Source organism: Orcinus orca, chromosome 8 (assembly GCF_937001465.1).
Source record: "Orcinus orca chromosome 8, mOrcOrc1.1, whole genome shotgun sequence".
Lineage (NCBI taxonomy): Eukaryota > Metazoa > Chordata > Mammalia > Artiodactyla > Delphinidae > Orcinus > Orcinus orca.
The window spans coordinates 36,366,644-36,387,032 of NC_064566.1; the positions used below are offsets into that span (position 1 = coordinate 36,366,644).

At 45.4% G+C, this 20,389-nt stretch overlaps 1 protein-coding gene across 5 annotated transcripts in view; it reads right to left on the reverse strand.

Moving 5' to 3' along the window:
* The window catches only part of NAV2 (neuron navigator 2), a 399,505-nt gene that overhangs the window by 180,378 nt on the left and 198,738 nt on the right, over positions 1 to 20,389 (reverse strand). The gene's annotated exons all lie outside the window — the stretch shown is intronic.

The following is a 20,389-nucleotide window of genomic DNA, read 5'->3' on the forward strand; positions in this document are numbered from 1 at the left end:
TTTCATCTAAAGAGACGGAAGCCTCTGCCAGGCCTTCTCTGGGGTCCTGATATTTGCTGCCCTGCGTTGTAGTTAGTGGTCACACTTAGCTTACTCACAAGAATGGCTGATGCACTAGGTCCCAGAAATGCCTGTTGGAAATCCATGCCTTTGTCCTTTCAAGACTGGCTCATTTCTCTTAGTGAAAGTGATGCACTGACAGGTGCCCAGAAATCAATAAACAAAGAACAACTATTACCCACACTGGATCCCTCCATATGGCTCAAAATTAAAATCAGGTATGCCTAGCTTATCCCTCTTGGCTAATCGTGCCAGTTGTTCTCTTTACAGCTAAGTGAACTCAGAAGACTAGAATCCTTGGTGATGCTTTTAATGCGTTTCCTGCTATGAACGGTGAGAATTTTGCTATACTGGGTCATCAAAAAGATTATGTATAAACACGCCAGTACCTTATGAGGGCGTGGCCAAAAATGAATGTGCGGAATGTAATTTCATGGTAATTCTTTCTCTTCCGTGCCTTATTTTGGATAAAACCAAGTGAAACTATGGGTAATGAGGTCATTTGTTGCTCTAAATGGAGCTAAAAGGCAGTAAAAGAAGAGAGTACCATTTTCCTACATAGTTGTCACTACATTTTCTCCAGCTTTACAAGGTACGTTTTCCAATCCTACTCAATGCCATAAAGAACTGGGGAAACTAAACAAAGGTTAACTTGCCTGAAATATTAGTATACAGCCGGGCTTATGGCTGACCTGGTAATAACACCTTAGAAAGAGAATTCTGAAAATCTTTCCCTCTGTCCCTCCCATACACCCTTTACATCAAAAAGTGTCCTATACATATTGGTAAGTGCTCCCACTCTGTTGGGTAAGGAGACAAATCATTTGACTGCTGACACCTGAAGGAAGATACCTTTAACAACAAAAAGCAGTCCCATTCTTCATCTTTCATTTCTTGAAGGCTTATCGCCGCCCAAACAACTCTTTCCTCTCTCTTGAACTCACTTGTTCAAAATTCCAAGCAATATGTTTGAAGAGAAAGTTTTTGTTTTAACTGGTCAAGCCATTTCTCTATCTTGTACCATATATGGCTATAAGTACAAAACTGGCTGTAGAAAACTTTCTCCCTTGCTTCAAGAGTGTATGAAATTTCACAGAAATGATAAACACTTTAAAGGGGGGCAAATCTCATTCTCGCAGGAGGTCACTGTCCACAGCTAACAGCTCTTTGGCAGAGTGCAATGGTTGTACACTATTATAAATACATCCCCCTAAGATGGAGCTGGTTAAGGAATGCTATAGACTCTCTTCGCCTAAGATACCAGCCCAGTCTTCTTGTTTTCTCTTTGGGCAAGGGATGGGCACTCCAAAATACGAGCTTCCAAACCAGTGTTAAAAAAGAATGCCTTCTATTAGACAACACAAACAGGCAGTAACAGAGAGAAGGGGTTCCAGGCTCAGGTAGGTTTAGAAAACAGAGGGCTAAAGAGTAGTCAGTTTTCTTGCCTGCAGGACTTCTCAGAGCCTTTAACATGCTCACTTGCGCTGGGAATATCCAAAATGATAATGGGATAGTATGAATCCCAAACCTATTTTTTGCCATAGAATTGATTTTATGGGATAGCTTAAGGAAACAGCCTATCATAGGATGCATTCTGATAAACTGTCCTAATGGAGGGGGGCAGAAAATGGGAATGTAACCAAAGGCAGGTAAGACTGCTGTCTAACAGGTAATAGTCACTAATCAGGAGAGCTACACAAAGGAGAAGGAAGAAGATGCACCTTTTTTTCCCCTGGGAAGTTGGAGATTGTGGAATGCTTTCATGATCTGCATTTTGAACACTAAATATCCTTAATATGTACCTGTTCCCTTTCATTTCAAAAGGATTAGAATAAGGCTCTGTACTAAAGCCAAAAAGCTACATGAAAACAGGAAGCAGCAGTCATGGCTGTGCAGGGGGATGTCTATAAAAGATTTCTATCAGCAGGCTCACTGTGACTCAGTCCTGACACACGGCAGCCATGAAAACTGATGTGACCTTGGACTGTATGAACACAGGAATGACATTTAGAAGAAGGGAGGTAAGGATCTTGCCCTGTTGTGCACAGCTCAGACCAGAGCTAGAATGGTGAAATCTTTAGAATTTTGGACCTGGAAAGGCTTCTTAGAGATCCTCTACTTTAAGTCACTCATTTCCTCAAAAGGGAACAGATCCTTGGGCAGGTAATGACTTCTCCAAGGTCTCCCAATCAGTAACCGGCACAGCTGTTACCGAACCTAGGACACTGGGGCTTGTTAAATAAAGTAGCTTTGCTGGCCCTACCCCCCAACCTCCCAGTTCAGAATCTCTGGGGATGAAGCCAAGCAGCTGGAGGTCTGACTAGCTCCCCAGGTGACTGTCATCCAGGTGTTAAAGAATTCGTGTCTTACTACAACATGCTGAGAACATCTATCTATCTATCTATCTATCTACCTACCTACCTACCTACCTAGCTATTTACTTATTTATTTATGGCTGCATTGGGTCTTCACTGCTGCAAGCCGGCTTTCTCTAGTTGTGGCGAGCAGGGGTTACTCTTCATTGCGGTGTGCAGGCTTATTGCGGTGGCTTCTCTTGTTGCGGAGCACGAGCTCTAGGCATGCGGGCTTCAGTAGTTGTGGCACGTGGGCTCAGTAGTTGTGGCTCGCCGGCTCTAGAGCACAGGCTCAGTAGTTGTGGCACACGGGCTTAGTTGCTCCGCGGCATGTGGGATCTTCCCGGACCAGGGCTTGAACCCGTGTCCCCTGCACTGGCAGGTGAATTCTTAACCACTGCGCTACCAGGGAAGTCCTGCTGAGAAATCTTTAACTTGCCCAGGATAAGGACTAGAATCTGAGGATGACCGTAAACTATTCTCAGCAAGGAGTGGCTGAAATGAAGGAGACATTCAGCTTGGAGAAGAGAGGATCTGGGAAAAGGTGAAAGTGGAAGAAACCTTCTTACTGAGGTGTCTTCCTTTCCCTTTGATTTTTTTCACCCACTGACAGTGAACCATCAAGAAGGATAAAGCAACACCTGTCAGGGCAGGCCCATGACTCAGGGATGCTCTGTGGACAGCGAGAGGTCAAGGGCCCACGACAGCACTGGAAGGTGGGAGCTCCCCGGGCTCCCCAGCCAAGGAGGCGGGGTGAGGTGGGGAAGGGAGTGTTCACAGCAATTGTGGAAAAGGGGAGTTGACCCAACCTGCTTTTGTATGTTCTCTGCTCCACTTCTACCAGAGCAGCTCTCTTTACAAGTAAGATTTTATTTGATAAAAGGTTTCCATGGGGAAAAAAACCTGTAACAACGTTAATAATCCTATATTAATAAGAACAACAGCCAACACTGACAGAGCCTGCACTTTGTGCAGACACTGTGCTAGGAAGCACTTTCATTGTATTGACTTTTTTCTTTTGCATTAAAAATCCAATGAGATAGGTATGAGGAAACTGAGGCATGAGGCTTTAGGTGCCTCGAGATCAAACAGATTAGTGCCAGGCAACTTTATTTCAAAGTCTACACATTTCAGCTACACTCCCAGTTTACCCGCCTGAAGACGAGATCCTAAACTGGACTCTCAAAGTACGTGCTCTTTTGGTACAAGATAACGGTATTTTCATCAAGTCTTCCATCAACAGCTTTCAGAGATGCTACAGTGAAAGTCTCTGACCTTTAACTCCTTCCAGGAGGAAAAAGAGAATTTTTCTCTCCAGGAGACTCTTCTTAAAAAATGGGGATGTCAAACAGCCGGGCAATAACTTAAGTATGGTTTTTTGTTCTTCAGAATTTAGGATGCTGGCAAAATGCAATCTTTCTGCTGTTATTTTTTCTGCCAATCAAAATCGGCAGCCAACCAAAGAACTAACTTATTGTATTTCTCCAGGGGAATCAATGCAGAAACTGAGAGCTGAATTGGACTATTATTCACTATCTATGATTGTATTATGCCAAAAGTGCAGGAACAGGAGGGAAAAAAAGCAGTCATTTATCCTGATTCTGCCAAGTATGCAGACACGTGGTATCAGATAGATCAAATAATTCCGGGGCTTCGTGACCGTCACTGATCTACACCCAGCTCTACCAGACTTCTGAGCCTTTTCACCTGACAGTTGTCTCCTTAATGGAAAAACAGAATTTTTCTTCTGAAAAAAAAAAAAAAAAAAGACATACGCCGAGGTAGAAAATGTCCCTAAAGACGGCTCATCAGCCTTATTCATCCAAATCGGGAAGCAATTTCCTTCAAGTGTCTGTTTTGTTTTATACAACAGGCCCGGCTGTGACAAGTTGAGGGTAGATTGAGTTTTTGTAAGCGAAGCACTCATTTAGAGCAATCTAATAACTCTGCTGTAAAGCTAAGACATCTTTTAAAAACCAGAGAATCATGAGGAGGTGGAGAGAACGGCAAGGTCATTGTTTTACTCTGCTCTGTGCAACTCACACCACCCTAAGCATCGTGCAAACACAGGACTCTGTGGATGGGAGCAAGTCCAACTTAATAGCCCGGTAACCTTGACCTAGTCATTTAGTTTAGTTGAACTCCAGCTTATTCATAAGTAAAACTAAAACTAACGTCCCTAACTACCATTTACTGAGTGCTAACCAGTGCCAGGTACTGTGCAAAGCACACTAAATAATTTCATTTACTGAATTCATTTAATTAATGATTTCATTCATTCACTCATAAGCATCTCACGAAGTGGGTTTACTGCAGCTCAGAGATGTTAGCAACTTGCCCAAGGTCATGGCTGGGAAGCAACAGAGCAAGAATCTGAACATTAAAGTCCATGCTCTTAACCCATGCACTTCACTAAACGGAGATGGTGACCGAAGCTCTCTTCCTTCACTATAAGGAGCAAAGGAGCAATGATGGGAGAGCATTTTGCAAAAGTATCTGCATACAGACTCACTTTCATCCCCCCACTAACATTGGGCTTTCTTAAAGCAAAGGATAGCTGTACCCAGTCCTGGTGGAATTGTCCCATAAGCAGAATGGGGCCAGGGGGTACCCTAAACGCTCTCCCTGACCCGATTTTATAGAGGGAGAAAAAGCTGCGCTTCTTGGGGCCCTGTGCGTTCCAAAGTGCCCACGGATTGTAAGACGCTTCCCACGGCCCCATCCAGGCTGACTGCAGATCGCTGGCAAGCTCCCTCTGTTCCTCTGTGAACCAGGGCCCCGTGCAAGTCAGGCTTTGGCCTGTGTGCCTTGTCCACCTCACCAGGCTCACTGGAGGCAGCCCAGATAATACACAGCTCTCACTGTCTGCCGTGATGACTCAGACACTCCTGGCAACATCTGCTCTGTTTCTGTAAGACTCAAAGGGCTCTTTACATGAATGACGGTGAAAAGCAGTCAAGAAGCTTCTCACCCGTGTGCAGGGCTATGAGATATAATGTGGAAACCAGGCACGCTCAGGAACCAGCTTGGAGGTTTTAGCGCACACTTACACATGCCAAAGCTTATTAAATGTTGTTCCAGGGGATCTTTGTCATCTTGAATAATGAATTCTGGAGGTACAGTAACCAGGAATATGATTGAGGCTCAAAGTTATTTGGTGATGTTTCTCCTTGGAATCCTAAAACCACCACAACATGTAGTGTCTGTTCCTCCATCCATCAGATCCCATTCCATCCCTCCAACGTTTCTGACTCTTCTGAGTCCTTTCCCAGGTGCTGGAGATACAGTAATAGATATGAAATCTATGCCTTTAAGGGGTCCTAAGTCTTATAGGTGAGACAGACCATAGAGGAGAAGTAACAACAAAGTGTGAAAACACTGTGATAGGAGAATGCTTATGGAACTCTGGGTGGCAAGTGGGTTACCTCACTCAGTCTGGGAGCAAGAGGCAGCCCCAGAAGTCTCATTCAAGCCATGTTTCGTCACCCCTGCATAGAACTTTCAGAACTCAATTCTTTATAAAGTATTAAAAGGAAATAAAGTGTCCAGGCACCCAAACCAAATGATTAAAATAAAAATATATAGATTCTCCACTTGATCAGGGTAAAATCGGGTCAGCCAAACGCACTCGTGACAATAATGACGACCAGGAGTTCTGAGGGCATAGCCATTGCCTCCAGGCATAATGAAAAATGGGACACATAACTCAATCAGAATGTTATTCTTCCCCGCTCACCCAGCACGCATGTACTCCCTTCATTCAGCACACGTACTGAATTTATTTCCGCAGTGAAGGATCCTTACAAGTCACCTCCCAGTCCGGGCTGGAAAAAACAGACATGTAGACACCACACTCATTCTTTCCCAAATTTGGCTGACAAGCCAAAAACAAAGTGGATGGTCTCGACTGTTATCAAACCAACTACTGATCAAGTCCCTCCCAGCTGTCAATCCAGAAGCCACAATTTCAAGGCAAATGGCTAAACCTCCTCTATCAAGAGACACGTGGCGCAATAACAAAGATATAAATGAGGGAAAGAAACCCAGATGCAAGCTTATACACCCAATTGGGGACTTAAAGGAGGACATGACGGCAGGAAAAGACAACTAGCATTAGCCCCACACTAACTAGGACCGAGCTTGGCAAGCAGGTTCTTTTCCTGAATTTTCACAACCACCCAACGAGGAGAGCGGTGTCAAGTCTATTTCACAGAACAATAAATCAGGTTCAGGGAGACTGAGTCACTGGCCTGAAAACACATAGCAGGTGAATGCAAAGGTGAGATTCAAGCCAAGGTCTGTCGGACATGGAGGCTACAGAGGGCTGCCCCACCCTCACTCTCCTCTGAGAAAGTAGTAGAGCCGGGACCAAAGCTATGCAGTTGGGGGTGGGAGGTGGGTTGTGGGCTAAGCAGTGGGTAGTAGCATATTTCTGGGAAGCCACCGCCTGTTAGGGTAATGGGAACAGCAGAATTTCTGTTACGATGGGAGAGTTGTTTCTGTTAGGAGAATGCCTTAATAAGCTACCTGGGCCAGGGGCTGAAGTCCTAGGAGAACCTGTATCTCCTAGGATAAAGGAAGATAAAGGAAATAATTGCTTGGTCCCATCAAAAAGAGAAAAAGAGGGAAAAGAAGTGGGCAGGACAAGCAAGGTAGGGGACACGTGATGTGCAACACATCCCTCCCGGTGACGTCACCATAAACCGCCACAAAAGCTACAGAAACTAACACACCAAAAGCAATTATACTCCAATAAAGGTGTGAAAAAAAAACTGGAAATGCTGGCTGTGAGTGGGTTTCTCCTGGAAGCCATCACGGAAATAGGTTTCTGTGTTCAGCGTGAGGGTGGAATGGAGACAACCTTCCAAGAGAGCAGCTGGGGGAAGCAGTCCACAGGAACTCGCAGAAATTCTGAGGTGGGATCCAGGCTGTTCAATCAGATCTCCCAAGAGCGGAAGGTCTTTGCCAGTATGTGGGCTGTTTAGTGCAGGTCTGGGACAACTGATCCCTAGTTACACCAGCCACCGCCTGCGTCGGCATCAAGCCATGCCTCTCTTCCTCCTGGCCTTGGTTTGCTCTCCTTTACCTCACCCAGCACAGCACTCCCACCTCCCTAACCCATTTCTCCTGAGAGGGTCACAGCCCATCTCATCCTCTTCTCGTCTCTCCATCCTCTGTCCTTCACAGGCCTTAGCCCTTGGTGCTGACCTTGCCTGGTCCAGACTTAGCTCAATCTAAGTACCTATGTCCTCTAGGACAGAGGTCAGCAAACCAGGGCCTGACGGCCAAATCTTTTTTCTTTTTTAATTGAAGTATAGTTAATTTACAATGTTGTGTTAGTTTCAGGTGTATAGCAAAGTGATTCATATATATATATATTATATATATATATATATATATATATTCTTTTCCAGATTCTTTTCCATTATAGGTTATTATAAGATATTGAATACAATTCTCTGTGCTCCAACAGTAGGTCCTTGTTGTTTATGCCCACAACCTTGTAAATAAAGCTTTATTGGAACACAGCCATGCTCATCCTTTTGCATATTGTCTATAGCTGCTTCCTTACTACAATGACAGAACTGAGTACTTGCAACAGAGATCCTATGCCCCGTAAAGCCCTAAGTATTTACTATCTGGACACTTAAGAGAAAGTTTGCTGACCTTGCTCCAGAATATTAATTCCTCGAGGCCAGGGGCTCTGTTTCACTCATCTTTTTTTCTCCAGTACCTGATACAGGGTAAATGTTTGATTAAGTGGTTGAATGCGTGCACGAGGATTAGATAAACATCATTAGGTCAGTTACTGCAAAGATACAAATTAGAAATGCTTTTAATAACTGAAAAGAGATAATTCTAGCTAACTATGTTCTCTAGTTAAGCCAGTTAGCAGCAACAACAGAGACTTTACGTTTCAATAATATTGATTCGGTTTTTTTCTCAGAAGCATGTTAGCCCATGTCTCTTCCTCAGTACTTGCGTCTAATTGAGAGCGCCGCGTAATGCTTCAAGCTGCACATCTCAACGCCAGTATTCATCACTGAAGAATCACAGACGTAGCTTTCGATGTTATTTGGCAAGAGGATCATTTTCCTTCAGTTAAATGGTGAAAATTATTGCTTTTTGGTACATATACCAAAAATACCAGTTTATGTCCCTACCGTTTACTCTTCATGATTTTAACAATTAAAAACAGCTCAATATCTTATGGAGCATATATTGTATAAAAGGCACACTATTCTAAGCAATTTACTTGCATTGCCTAATTTACCCCTCACAATAACCCTAAGTAGTAGATCCTGCTACATCCTCATTTTACAGATGAGAAAACTGAGGCTTGGAGAGATTATGTAGCTTGTCCAACGTCAAATGACAGGTACACATCTACTGGCTCCTGAGGGGTAAATCATGATTCTACAGCTCATTCATTCATTTACTCCACCAACAAATATTTACCTAAAGTCTCTAGATACCAAGTGCTGTGATGGCAATGGACAGAAAAGAGAAGAAGGCTCAGTCCCCCCCTGCAAATGAAGGATGGACGAGATAACCATAGAGCGTGATGAGGACAACCAGAGAATAAGGGCAGGGTGCTGTGGGAACACAGAGGAGGGGTTTCAAACTGAGCCCAGGAAAAGCTTTCTAGAGGAAACAAAGTCTGAGCTGAAACCTAAAAGGTGAAGCAGAAACTTGGTGGGAAAAAAGGGTGAGGAACGAGGAGGGCAGAAAGCATTTCAGAGACAGACCAGCACCGACAAAGGCGGCACACTGGAGAGAATAAAGGCCCCTGCATGAAACTACTAACTATTCCATAAGGCAGAAGCTTCAAGTGAGACAGCAGACCAGCTCCCTCTAAACGGTCAAACGCAGAGGAGACATAGTAATTCAGTATTCCAAGGTTCACCCGACAAGTTCCCCCTTCTCAACAAAAGTCATTTTCTTCTTTATGAAAATCAGATAACTTCTGGGCTTCCTAGGTGGCGCAGTGGGTAAGAATCCGCCTGCCAATGCAGGGTACACGGGTTCGAGCCCTGGTCCCAGAAGATCCCACATGCTGTGGAGTAAGTAAGCCCATGCACCAAAACTACTGAGCCTGCGCTCTAGAGCTTGCGAGCCACAACTACGGAGCCCGCGTGCCACAACTATGGAGCCCGCGTGCCACAACTACAGAGCCCGCGTGCCACAACTACTGAAGCCCGCACACCTAGAGCCCGTGCTCCGCAACAAGAGAAGCCACCGCAATGAGAAGACTGCGCAATAAAAAAAAAAAAGGAAAATCAGATAACTTCTGATTGCAGACTCCCTCCCACCAAAAACTGAGGCCCTGATGGACTCAGTGAAACCATAAAGGCCGGTAGAAAGTCAACACTCAATAAAAACGCACCAAATGAATGCACTGAATTGGCACAGTAAAGCTGTGCACCAGCTCTGAGTTAAAATGATTTATTTTTATTTATTTTTTAAAGGTAAGAAGTAGATTTATTTAGAAAGATACACATTCCACAGGCAGAGTGTAGGCCATCTCAGAAGGTGAGAGGCCAAAATGAATTGTTAACTGGAGATAGTCAGCTACCAAGCTTTGGAGACGGAGGAATGTGAAAAAAACAGTATGATTTTAATAGCTGGTACCAGAGCTCCTCTTAGAAGCTTTGTTTAAGGAATACCTTGGATATGGGCCACCACATCCAAGGAAGTGTGTAAAATGAGGCTCTGGGGCATGGTCTGCAAGGAGACAAGAAAACAGAGAACAACTGCTTGGCATACGAAAGGGAGAGGGAGAAGAGGAGAACTGAACAATACAGTAGGAAGCTGGAGTCTTAAAAACAAAACAAGATGTGGTCACTGAGAAATTCTCAGGGGCAGGGAAGCTGAAGGACTTTTAAGAACAGGAATATCCAATATTCAATTTGAAGGTGTTCGTCCTGCAACACTGTAACCCCTCTATGGCCTTAAACTTTCAGGAAAGATCTACCCTCAAAGCCTTATGTCACTCTTTTGAGGACAGAAGGAGGTGGGGCAGTTCCAGTGCCAAGAGAGGGATACTGCACATAGGATGGGAAGCTCCGTGATCTACAGGCTCGAGGATTTCAACAAAACAAGAACTAGGAACAAATACTACTGACCAACAGTAATGTAACCCCACCTTCACCCCAACAAAACAAAATTAGTAAAACATAACACTTCCAGAAAGACTCTGGGTCTTCTTCCACCTGTGAGTTGGCAGATCAATTTCATTTGAATCTCTGTGGTAGGCTAGTGAATATCTAACAACCCTGAAGAAGACTAAAAAAGTTCTGACTTACAGGGTGTGCCGATTTCTGTGGTGTAAATACTCCCGCCATGGCAGCTATCAAGCTATTGACATGACATCAACAGTCTTCTGAGAGTCCTAAAAATTTTTAAGTTGGCTCTCATGAACTGGTACAAGCTGGCTCATCATGTCCACAGTTGCGTCTAGGTTAACGGCAGTTCCCATGGATGCAGCCCTTGTTTTGGCTTTGATGAGAGAAAGTGCTATCCAGAGCATTATTCTGGAGACCAGGCGATACCTATAGGAGGGTAAGGAAGGCCAAGGGACAAGAAAGGCACAGAGGCAGGCACCATGAGCCAGGGAGCCATCATGTGATCAACGTACATTAGAGCTGAAAGGAAGCACTCAGTTAGCTGATAGGATGCCCTTTTTAAAGAGGAGGAACCCAGGGCCCAGAGAGCGCGATTAACTGCTCAAGGTCACTCTTTGAATTAGTAGCCGACCTGGAACTGGAGCTGGGGCTGCCTGCCTCCCTCTGCTCTGTGCCTCAAAGTCCTCCTTTCAGGGAAAGGAAGGCCTGAACTGGGCTTGCAGCTGGGCAGGGGCACACACGGGCAGCTTTGGCTAAGTTTTTACATTTTACTAGCTTACCATTTGGAGAACTTCTGACTCTCTCTGTATGAAGAGAAGGAGCTCTGTCAGGGATTTGGGTGAGCTTAAGAAAGCCCGCCAGAGATCCAGCTGACAAGAAGGAACGACCCAACTGAGGTGGCCAGCAGCAAAAGAATGAGAGGACAGATTTCTCCCAGAATGTCCAAGGATGTGGGTGGAGGCAGAGGGCGGATGGGATCTTCCCAACTGTAAAAGGATCCCCCATTCCCCTGCTGATCAGCAGGAAACGGGAGAGGCAGAAGAGGGAGGTCCTTTTATGTTCTTAATACATCTCCAAACACAAAAACCTAAAACGTACCAGGCAATGTCACCCTCTCATTGAAAAGAAGATCAAGTTAGGCATCGTAAGTGTTTTTCAAATGATTTCTGGCCTGGTTATGTTACAGAAAACAGGGCAGGGTGATTCAAACCTGCTGTCAATACTGAGTGAAGGAGAGAAAAATGCCAGCTATTCCGCAGCTGTCCGGCCGGAACCCTGGAGGAGCTGCTTCGTGACGACTCTGCTGCACAACTTCCAGAGCAGGAGTTAAACCAAATAAACCTGAAGGAGATCAGTTTAGGAGGAGAGTCTTAAACTAGCAGCCAGGAATGCATGGGTTCCCTTCCACAACTCAGATTACATGCCCTGTCCCTGTCTTAAATAAAACTATGCACTCAAAGGGTCTGTTTCATCTAGTTTCCCTCTGAGATGCCAATGAATTTTCAGCTCATGGGAGCCAGTCTGGAGGCAAACATGCTGGGTGAGAAAATGTACAAAGTGATACTTCTTGGAAAGGCAGGCAGGGTACGGAGAAAAGTAAGACACAGTCTGGGTCCCTAGGAAACTATCCTAGGATTAGGGAGAGACACACCCACAGGGTCATGTTCCCAAGGGTGAAGATTTCCAGCTAAACTAATGGGATGGTCTTCATGAAGATGGGCATTTAAAATGGACTCTCCAGAAAGGGAACACTCCTACCTACACTGTTCGTGGGAATGTAAATTGATGCAGCCACTATGGAAAACAGTATGGCGGTTCCTTAGAAAACTAAAAATAGAGCTATGATATGATGCAGCAATCCCACTCCTGGCCATACATCTGGGAAAGATGAAAACTCTAATTCGAAAAGATACATGCACCCCAATATTCATAGCAGCACTATTTACAATAACCAAGACATGGATGCAAAGTGTCCATTGACAGATGAATGGATAAAGAAGATGTGGCGTGTGTGTGTGTGTGTATGTATGTGTGCGTGTATATATACACACACATATACATACAAATGGAATATTACTCAGTCATAAAAAAGAACGAAATATTGCCATTGGCAGCAACACAGACAGACCTAGAGAATACCACACTAAGTGAAGTAAGTCATATAGTGAAAAACAAATATTATATGATGTCACTTATATGTGGAATCTAAAAAATAATACAAATAAATTTATTTACAAAACAGAAACCAACTCACAGACATAGGAAACCAACTTATGCTTACCAAGGGGGAAGGGGGGGACAAACTACGAGTATGGGATTAACAGATACACATTACTATACAGAAAATAAACAACAAGGTCCTACTGTATAGGGTAGGGAACTATATTCAATATCTTGTAATAACCTATGCTGGAAAAGAATCTGAAAAATATACATATATTTACACACCTGCATCACTTTGTCATACACCTGAAAAGTAACACAATATTGTAAATCAATACTTCAATAAAAAAAGATAAATAACTCTGCAGGAGGCAGTAATTTATTTAATAAATATCTCTTCTGTGCTAGGTCAAAGGAACACAAAGATCAACAGTGACCAATTTCATGGGGTGGATAAGGAGTCAGGCATACCCAAACTACTACATTTAAACATATTTTTTCTGCTTCACTTAACATCTTGGTAGCCAGCACTACAGACATTAAAGTCCAGTTGTGTTTAAGTAGAATGTAAAGATCTGCCCCATGCTGTGGGTATCTGAAAGCAGAACAGCCTTTTTCAAGAGATACAGAAATGCACGAGAATCACTTTTTTGCCAAGAGGCCAAAATGTCCTTGAGTCCAAATATAAATTCCGCTCCTACTTTCTCTATCTCAAAAACATTGGCCTTAGCTCATCTTGCTTTTGACAGTTCCCTAATCTTTATTTAATGAGATAAAGTTAAAGAACTACTACCAAACATAGACATTTTGCTTAGAAATTAGAATGTAAGCACCAAAAGAAGTTACTCAGCTGAGATCTAACTGAGCAGAAATTCACTGATGAAATCCCTGCAACCCATCATCACACCCATCAGGACTGCCACAGCGGCTGCATAAGTCATCACGTGTGTCCACAGACACTGAAACTCGCTGGGATTTAGCCGGCCCAGGACTTCATCACCACCCAGCTCCATCAGGTCCCTGTGTCCACAAAGAAAACTATCACTGGACCATGATGTGCCTTCTCTTTTACTGAAAGCCCATCAGGTTAGCAGAGCTCCTTGGGCAGCTCTGCCCCCAGGCTGGGATTGCTCAAGCCACAATGTTCCAAAAATTGATTTCTGCCCTGACCGGCCCATGGAGGTACACTAGGTCATTAAAAGGATTCTAGTACTAATTCCAGTGTGTGTGTATGCATGCGTGTGTGCGTGCGTGTGTGTGTGTGGCGGGGGGGGGGGGATTCCCCACACCTCCCAGCAATTCTCTGACACCAGCTGGGTGTCCTCCAATCCAACTCAATTCTAACACTATTTACCTGGAGTTAGTGTCAGGTTCCACAGGTTAAGGGTATAATCCCACAAGACTGCTTCCCACCCCCAACCCTCTACCAACGCTCAAACATCAGTCACAAGCCTGCACTTCTGACTGACCAGATAGACTGAAGGTACCCACAACATCCTCCTTGGATTCGACTAATTTGCTACAGCAGCTCACAGAACTCTTAAGAGAAATATCTTACTTACCAGATCACTGGTTTATTATAAAAGGATGTAACTCAGGAACAGCCAGATGGAAGAGATGCCTAGGACAAGGTACCGGGAAAGGACCAGGAGCTCCCATGACCTCCATCATCCCCACACTTCCATATGGTTACCAACACGGAAGCTCTCCAAACCCTGTCCTGTTGGGTTTTTATGGAGGCTTCATTACAGAGGCATGACTGATTAAATCCTTGGTCATTCGTGCTTGACATCAATCTGCCCCTCTCCCCTCCCCGGAGGTCAAGGAGTGGGACTGAAAGTTACAACCCTCTAGTCACATGGTTGGCTCCACTGGCCACCAGCCCCCATGCTTAGGTGTGGTCCAAAGTCACCTCACTAACAGAATAAAAGATACCTTTACCACTCCTATAGCTTAGAAAATTCCAAGGATTTTAGGAGCTCTGTGCCAAAAATGGGGATGAAAACCAAATAAATATGTCTTATCACAAATTACAATATCACAGTCGCCCCCTGTCCAAGGCCAATTCAGAATTGTCCAAGAGACCTCAGAGTAAGAAGATTGCCCAGAACACTAACCAGGTTCAGGAAACCTGGGTTCTGACCCCGTTTCGGCCACCGTCTGTTCTTTCAACAAAGATTTATCGAACATGAGGCATGTTCCCTGCCTACAAAGAACTTAAGAGTCTAGCACTGATTTGCTGGGCAGACTTGAGAAGGTCACTTTGCCTGCTTCAGACAGACACGTGTAAGAAAGCTCTCAACTTCTGTTCCCTTGATCCTGCCATGCTCTCCCTCCCCGTCCCCGCCCCACCCCTTCTTCCGCAAGCTGTTCCCTTGGCTAGAATACTCTCTCCTTCCATGTAGTCAATTCACCACTCATCTGGCATTTGCTGGTTTGGGTCAGAGCTGCATCTCCAGTAATTGGCACAGAACCTGCCAGGAAAAAGGGGCTTAATGATTGGTGAGTTTAGTCAAAGCGAGCTTGTATGACAGCATGATGGTTAAAAGCAAAACACTGGCTTTGAAATCATGCAGATCCTAGCTCAAATCTCCACCCTGGCCCTTGCTGGCAGTGTGACGTAGGCAACTTATTTCACCACTCTGAGCCTCAGTGTCTGCATCTGTGAAATGGATGAGATACTACTGACATTCCCGGGTAGTGGTGTGAGGGACTGAACAAGGCTATGCCTGCAACGTGCCTCAAACACCTCTAGGCAGGTAAGAAAACCTGAATAACTAGCAGCTCACCATGACCGTTATCTTCATTACTACTGTTACGAGGTCCTTTTCTGTTCAGAGTCCACCACCTCATCTACACTAAAAGCAGGCCCTGAAGTTATTTATAAGGCAGGCTTTTGCAACAGCTGCTCGCTGGCGCACATGTAAGGCTTTCTGACAGCAGTGAAGTGGAAGAGGATGACAATTACTTCCTCTCATGTCACTGATTTCGGACCCTTTGACAGGTTTGTTTTACAAAAGCCCACATGAGAAGTGGGAGAATCAAAAGACCAGCTCAAGCCTGCTCCTGAAGAAATGGACTTCCCAGAAACTCCTCAGGATCCCTTAACCACAAACCACGGAAAAGCTGCACAACATTTTACAACCAGGAATCTCTCCTTTGCCTGCCAGGAATCTATGCTCGCCAAGGGTATGGAAACCTGTTTCTGTGCATTAGATCAAATGACAACTCAAAGTTACAATCTGCTTTTATCTGGATCAAAGGCAAAAAGATAAATATCTCAGCCATTACTTAAAATTCCTAGTCCAGCACCAAAGGCTTTCTACGCCGTGGTTCCAGAGGGAATGGACAGAGCAGGGCACTCTGTTACCTGCCTCAAAGCTCTGCTTACTGCCTGGGGCTCTCCTGGAACTGGGGGAGCTTCTGGAAATGGGTTCCTAGAAAAAGGGGGCTCATTCTCTGTCCCAGGGATCAGACCATCTGAACTGGATTAAAGTTAAATAGATACAGGGAAAGGAGGACTGGGAATTCTTTTCTGCATTACCCTGTGGCAAAGGCAATGCCCTTATTCTGTTGAAGGTAAACTGAGGCCCAGGAAGGGGGAGGCACGTAACCACAAGCACCACTGAGCAGGGGCAGAACTGCAGTCAGAACATCTACTCAAATACGGCAGGAAAGGGAGCCATTTTTTTAAAACCACTTTATAGAGATATAATTCATGATCATAATATTCACCCATTCAAAGTGTATAATTCACTGGTTTTTAGTATACTTATGAAGTTGTGCAACTATCATCACAACCTAATTAAAACATTTTATTACAGCAAAAAAACCTCCGAAGCTATTAGCAGTCACTCTCCATGCCCCTCTGTATGCCTTCACCCTGACCCTTAACCCTGGCAACCACAAGTCTACTTTGTGTTGCTATAGATTTGCCTACTCTGGACATTTCATACAAATGGAACCACACAATGGTCTTCTGTGACCAGGAAGCCATTTTTTCATGATGGACTTCAGCAGCAGACCCTCTGGTTGCTCCCTGAACTACTATCCAGAGACGTGCTGTCCCATACTATAGCCACTCGCCACATGGGGCCATTTAAATGATTAACACTGAATGTACTAAAACTTCAGTTCCTCATTGTCACCAGCCACATTTCAAGTGCTTAACAGCCCCACGTAGCTCGTGGTTACCACATTAGACAGCACAGATGTGAAATACCACCATCACTGCAGGAAGTTCCATTGGACAGCACTGACCCAGAGGATACAGAGGCATTTGCTCCTTAACTACAAACCCACTCTCTCTAAAATGGCTGCTCTTCCTGGTGTTGAAAAGTTACCTTTGCAGATGAAGAGTGAAGGTGAGAAAGAGCTAAGGGAAGGGGGAGGAGAAGGGGGAGGGGAGGGGAGGAGGAGGGGGAGGGGGAGGAGACGGAGGAGGAGAGGGAAGGAGGAGGATGGGAGGGGGAGGAGGAGGGGGAGGGGAGGAGGAGGAGGAAGGGGAGGGGGAGGGGGAGAGGGAGGAGAGGGAAGGAGGAAGACAAGGGGGATGGGAGGGGGAGGGGGAGGGGAAGGGGAGGGAGGGGTGCGCCAGGAAGAGCCAACCTCCTCTTCCCACCCTTCCCGCCCCCAGCTCAGTGTTATGCTGGGTGCCCGGGGAGCTCCCCTGGCCAGGACCCAGACCTTAAAAGCTCTCCAGTGAAGTTCATCCAAAAGGCAGATATGCCAAAGCCTTGGAAGCACTTCAAGGAATCCGGCCTCTACCTCAGCCGTTTGATGATTTCTGAAGCGTTTCAGGCCAGAAGGTGATCTGAGAGACTCCTTAATGAGAGTGAACAGTCCTGATAAGTTTCCGGCCAGCAGTGGCTACTTTGGTTGCCAAGGCATGACCACTAAGGCTGATGGACACCCCAAGGCCAGAGCCATGGCATCTTGGCATGCTCAGACAGAAGGGAGCCCAGGCTCTGCATTCCACCCCTTTCCTTGGGCTGTTCACTAGTTCAGCTACAATGTTTTTCCTCTTATTGTCGAAAGATGCTTCAGTCACTGGCTCCCAGAAGCAGGGCAGCAGGTTATTTCAAATTGCGGTTTTGGATGCACTAAGATGATCAGAGAGGGCTTCCCTGGTGGCGCAGTGGTTGAGAGTCCACCTGCCGATGCAGGGGACATGGGTTCGTGCCCCGGTCCGGAGAGATCCCACATGCCGTGGAGCGGCTGGGCCTGTGAGCCATGGCCACTGGGCCTGCGCGTCCGGAGCCTGTGCTCCGCAACGGGAGAGGCCACGGCAGTGAGAGGTCCGCGTACCGCAAAAAAAAAAAAAAAAAAAAAAAAAAAAAGATGATCAGAGAGCCCAGACTGAAGGATGATGGACAAACGAAAGGAAATACAGAATCACATTTAGAAAAAAATCCTATACTAATCCAAGGGTCCTTTGTTCCAAAACACTGCAAAAATCATCCATCATGACCTTTTAAAGTCGTTTTAGAGGAGCACTGTTAAGTTGGCTAATGTCCTCTGTTTAAAACTCTGCTGGAAGATATATCTTCCTTCTTCTTCTTTAGCAGTCAACTTATTTAAAAAAAAAAAAAAGACAACCTAATGAACGCTTCATCCAGTGTGCCTGCTTGTCTAAATCAATACTTTTGTCTTGAATTTCCCCTCCCTCAATGAGTGGCAGTGGGGGCATTTCAAGAATCAATAGGTTACAGTTCTAAGACACCAGGAGCAAAAGAGAACCAGGTGGATAGTCACCAAGCTATGACAAGAGTTCATTTGCTAATAAGCTGTTCTTTCAGGGAAGGGCACCCTGTGTCTCTTGGTCCCTTGGTTTTCAAAAACATCCTGCACCATGGAGATGTAGCTAAGCAGGAAGAGGCAGTTCCATGGGTGCTTTAGACTTCTGGTCCTAAGCAACAGACCAGGCGTAGAGAACTAGCTCTCTGGGGTTCTCTGTTCGGCTGCTGTGGTTATTCTGCCCCTTGCAGTCATTTCTGACTTCGTACATTCATGAATTCACACATTCAATAAACTTCACATCCATAATTCAGGGTATTTTTTTCCCCTATGTTTCATCTCACGTAATCCTCCCAATAACTTTGCAGTTGATGCCATTCTCAATTCCATTTTAGAGTTGAGGAGCTGGAAGTTCAGAGTTGTTACAGAAGTCATCAAAGTCACACAGCCATCATCAGGTGGAGTTGCTAGGGTCAGACCCCTGACGTCCTGCAATCCCAGGCTGGCATTCAGGCCATCTTCATTACATGACAACTTGGGCCAGTTGGTATGGAAAAGAGAAAGCAGGGGAGCAAGGGGATCTGAAGAGCAAGGATCCCAGAGGCCCAAGAACAGGCTTAGGCAGAGCCAGACCTGTTTTGCAGGCTGCTGTTTTCATGGGTAGTTCCTACCTTGGCCAAAGGGGGTCTCATAGAGCAGGCGGGGCTTGTGCCCTGCAATGAATGGCTTGTGTCTGCTGGTCAGAGAGAACTTCTGTGGAACTGAATAACCAAGGATGCTTCAGCCACTCTCCCCACTGAGAGTTCCCAGAGCTACACGCCCCCAGCTCACCTTTAATGAACTCAGAGGATTCTCATTTTCATGTGACTGCAGTGCAAATACACTATTACCTCAACAAGTGAAATCAATCCATATATATATGTATATATATGTACATATATACTGGATCCAACTTGCACAGTGTGGAGATGGACTGCAAAAACAGTCTTAGGTCTCCACCTCCTCTGGATCCTGCAGGCTTTGCAGTGTGACTTTGCAACACCTCCCTCCTTCATGCATCTGGGCAGGCCCTGTGACTCGCTTTGGCCAACACAATGAGGCAGAAGAGAACTGATGTCACTTTTCAGAGCTTAGGCGTTAAAGGGCTTTGCACACGTCAACCCTGTCTCAGAACTTGGTCCATCACCATAAGAACAGCATGGACTAGCCTGCTGGAGGACGAAAGACCAGGTTGAAAAAGCTGGTTTGGCTCAGCTAAGGCCAGTGCAGACCAGCCGGCATCCTCCGCACCACCCAGACGGCCTCAGATGTGTGAGCCAGCCCCGCCGAGATTACTGGAGCCTGGCACGCCTCGGCAGAGCTGTCCTGTCCACCTGTAGGCTTGTGAGAGATAATAAACGGCTATTATCTGAAAACAGAACTTTTAGGGCCTGAGGAGACAGGAGTCTCCTTCGGTCAGAACCTGCTTCAGCAACCTTATCAGGGCTGAAGTCCAGAAAAAGGCTTGTTCCCACAAGTTCTACTATTATTTACTATTACCTAAGCAGTAGGTAACAGGTTTGAAGATGCTCCGGGGGAAATAATCATTATGTCTGATGGAGGGGTTTGAGACCAAAATGGCTCAGAACTTGGCTAAAAGAGTGGTGCAAGCTTGGAGTCAGGTGATCTGGGGTAGCCTCCTTGCCCTAGCACATGAGTCCTATTGTGGAAAAGTCACTCTGCTCCCCACAGGTACTCACTGGTATTAACTGGAGACCAGGTGAATTTAATATCAGGCCAAGTAATCCTGGCTTGCTAAGGAGGTTTATTACCGAAGGGCCAGAGCCTCATTCATACATGAACAATAGGACAGAATGAGTCTCAGGTGTGCAGAAACCTTTACAGACGGGGCCCAGAGATTCCTTCCTAGAAGGAAGACTCTCTCCCCCTGGTTTTCCCTAATGAATGCTG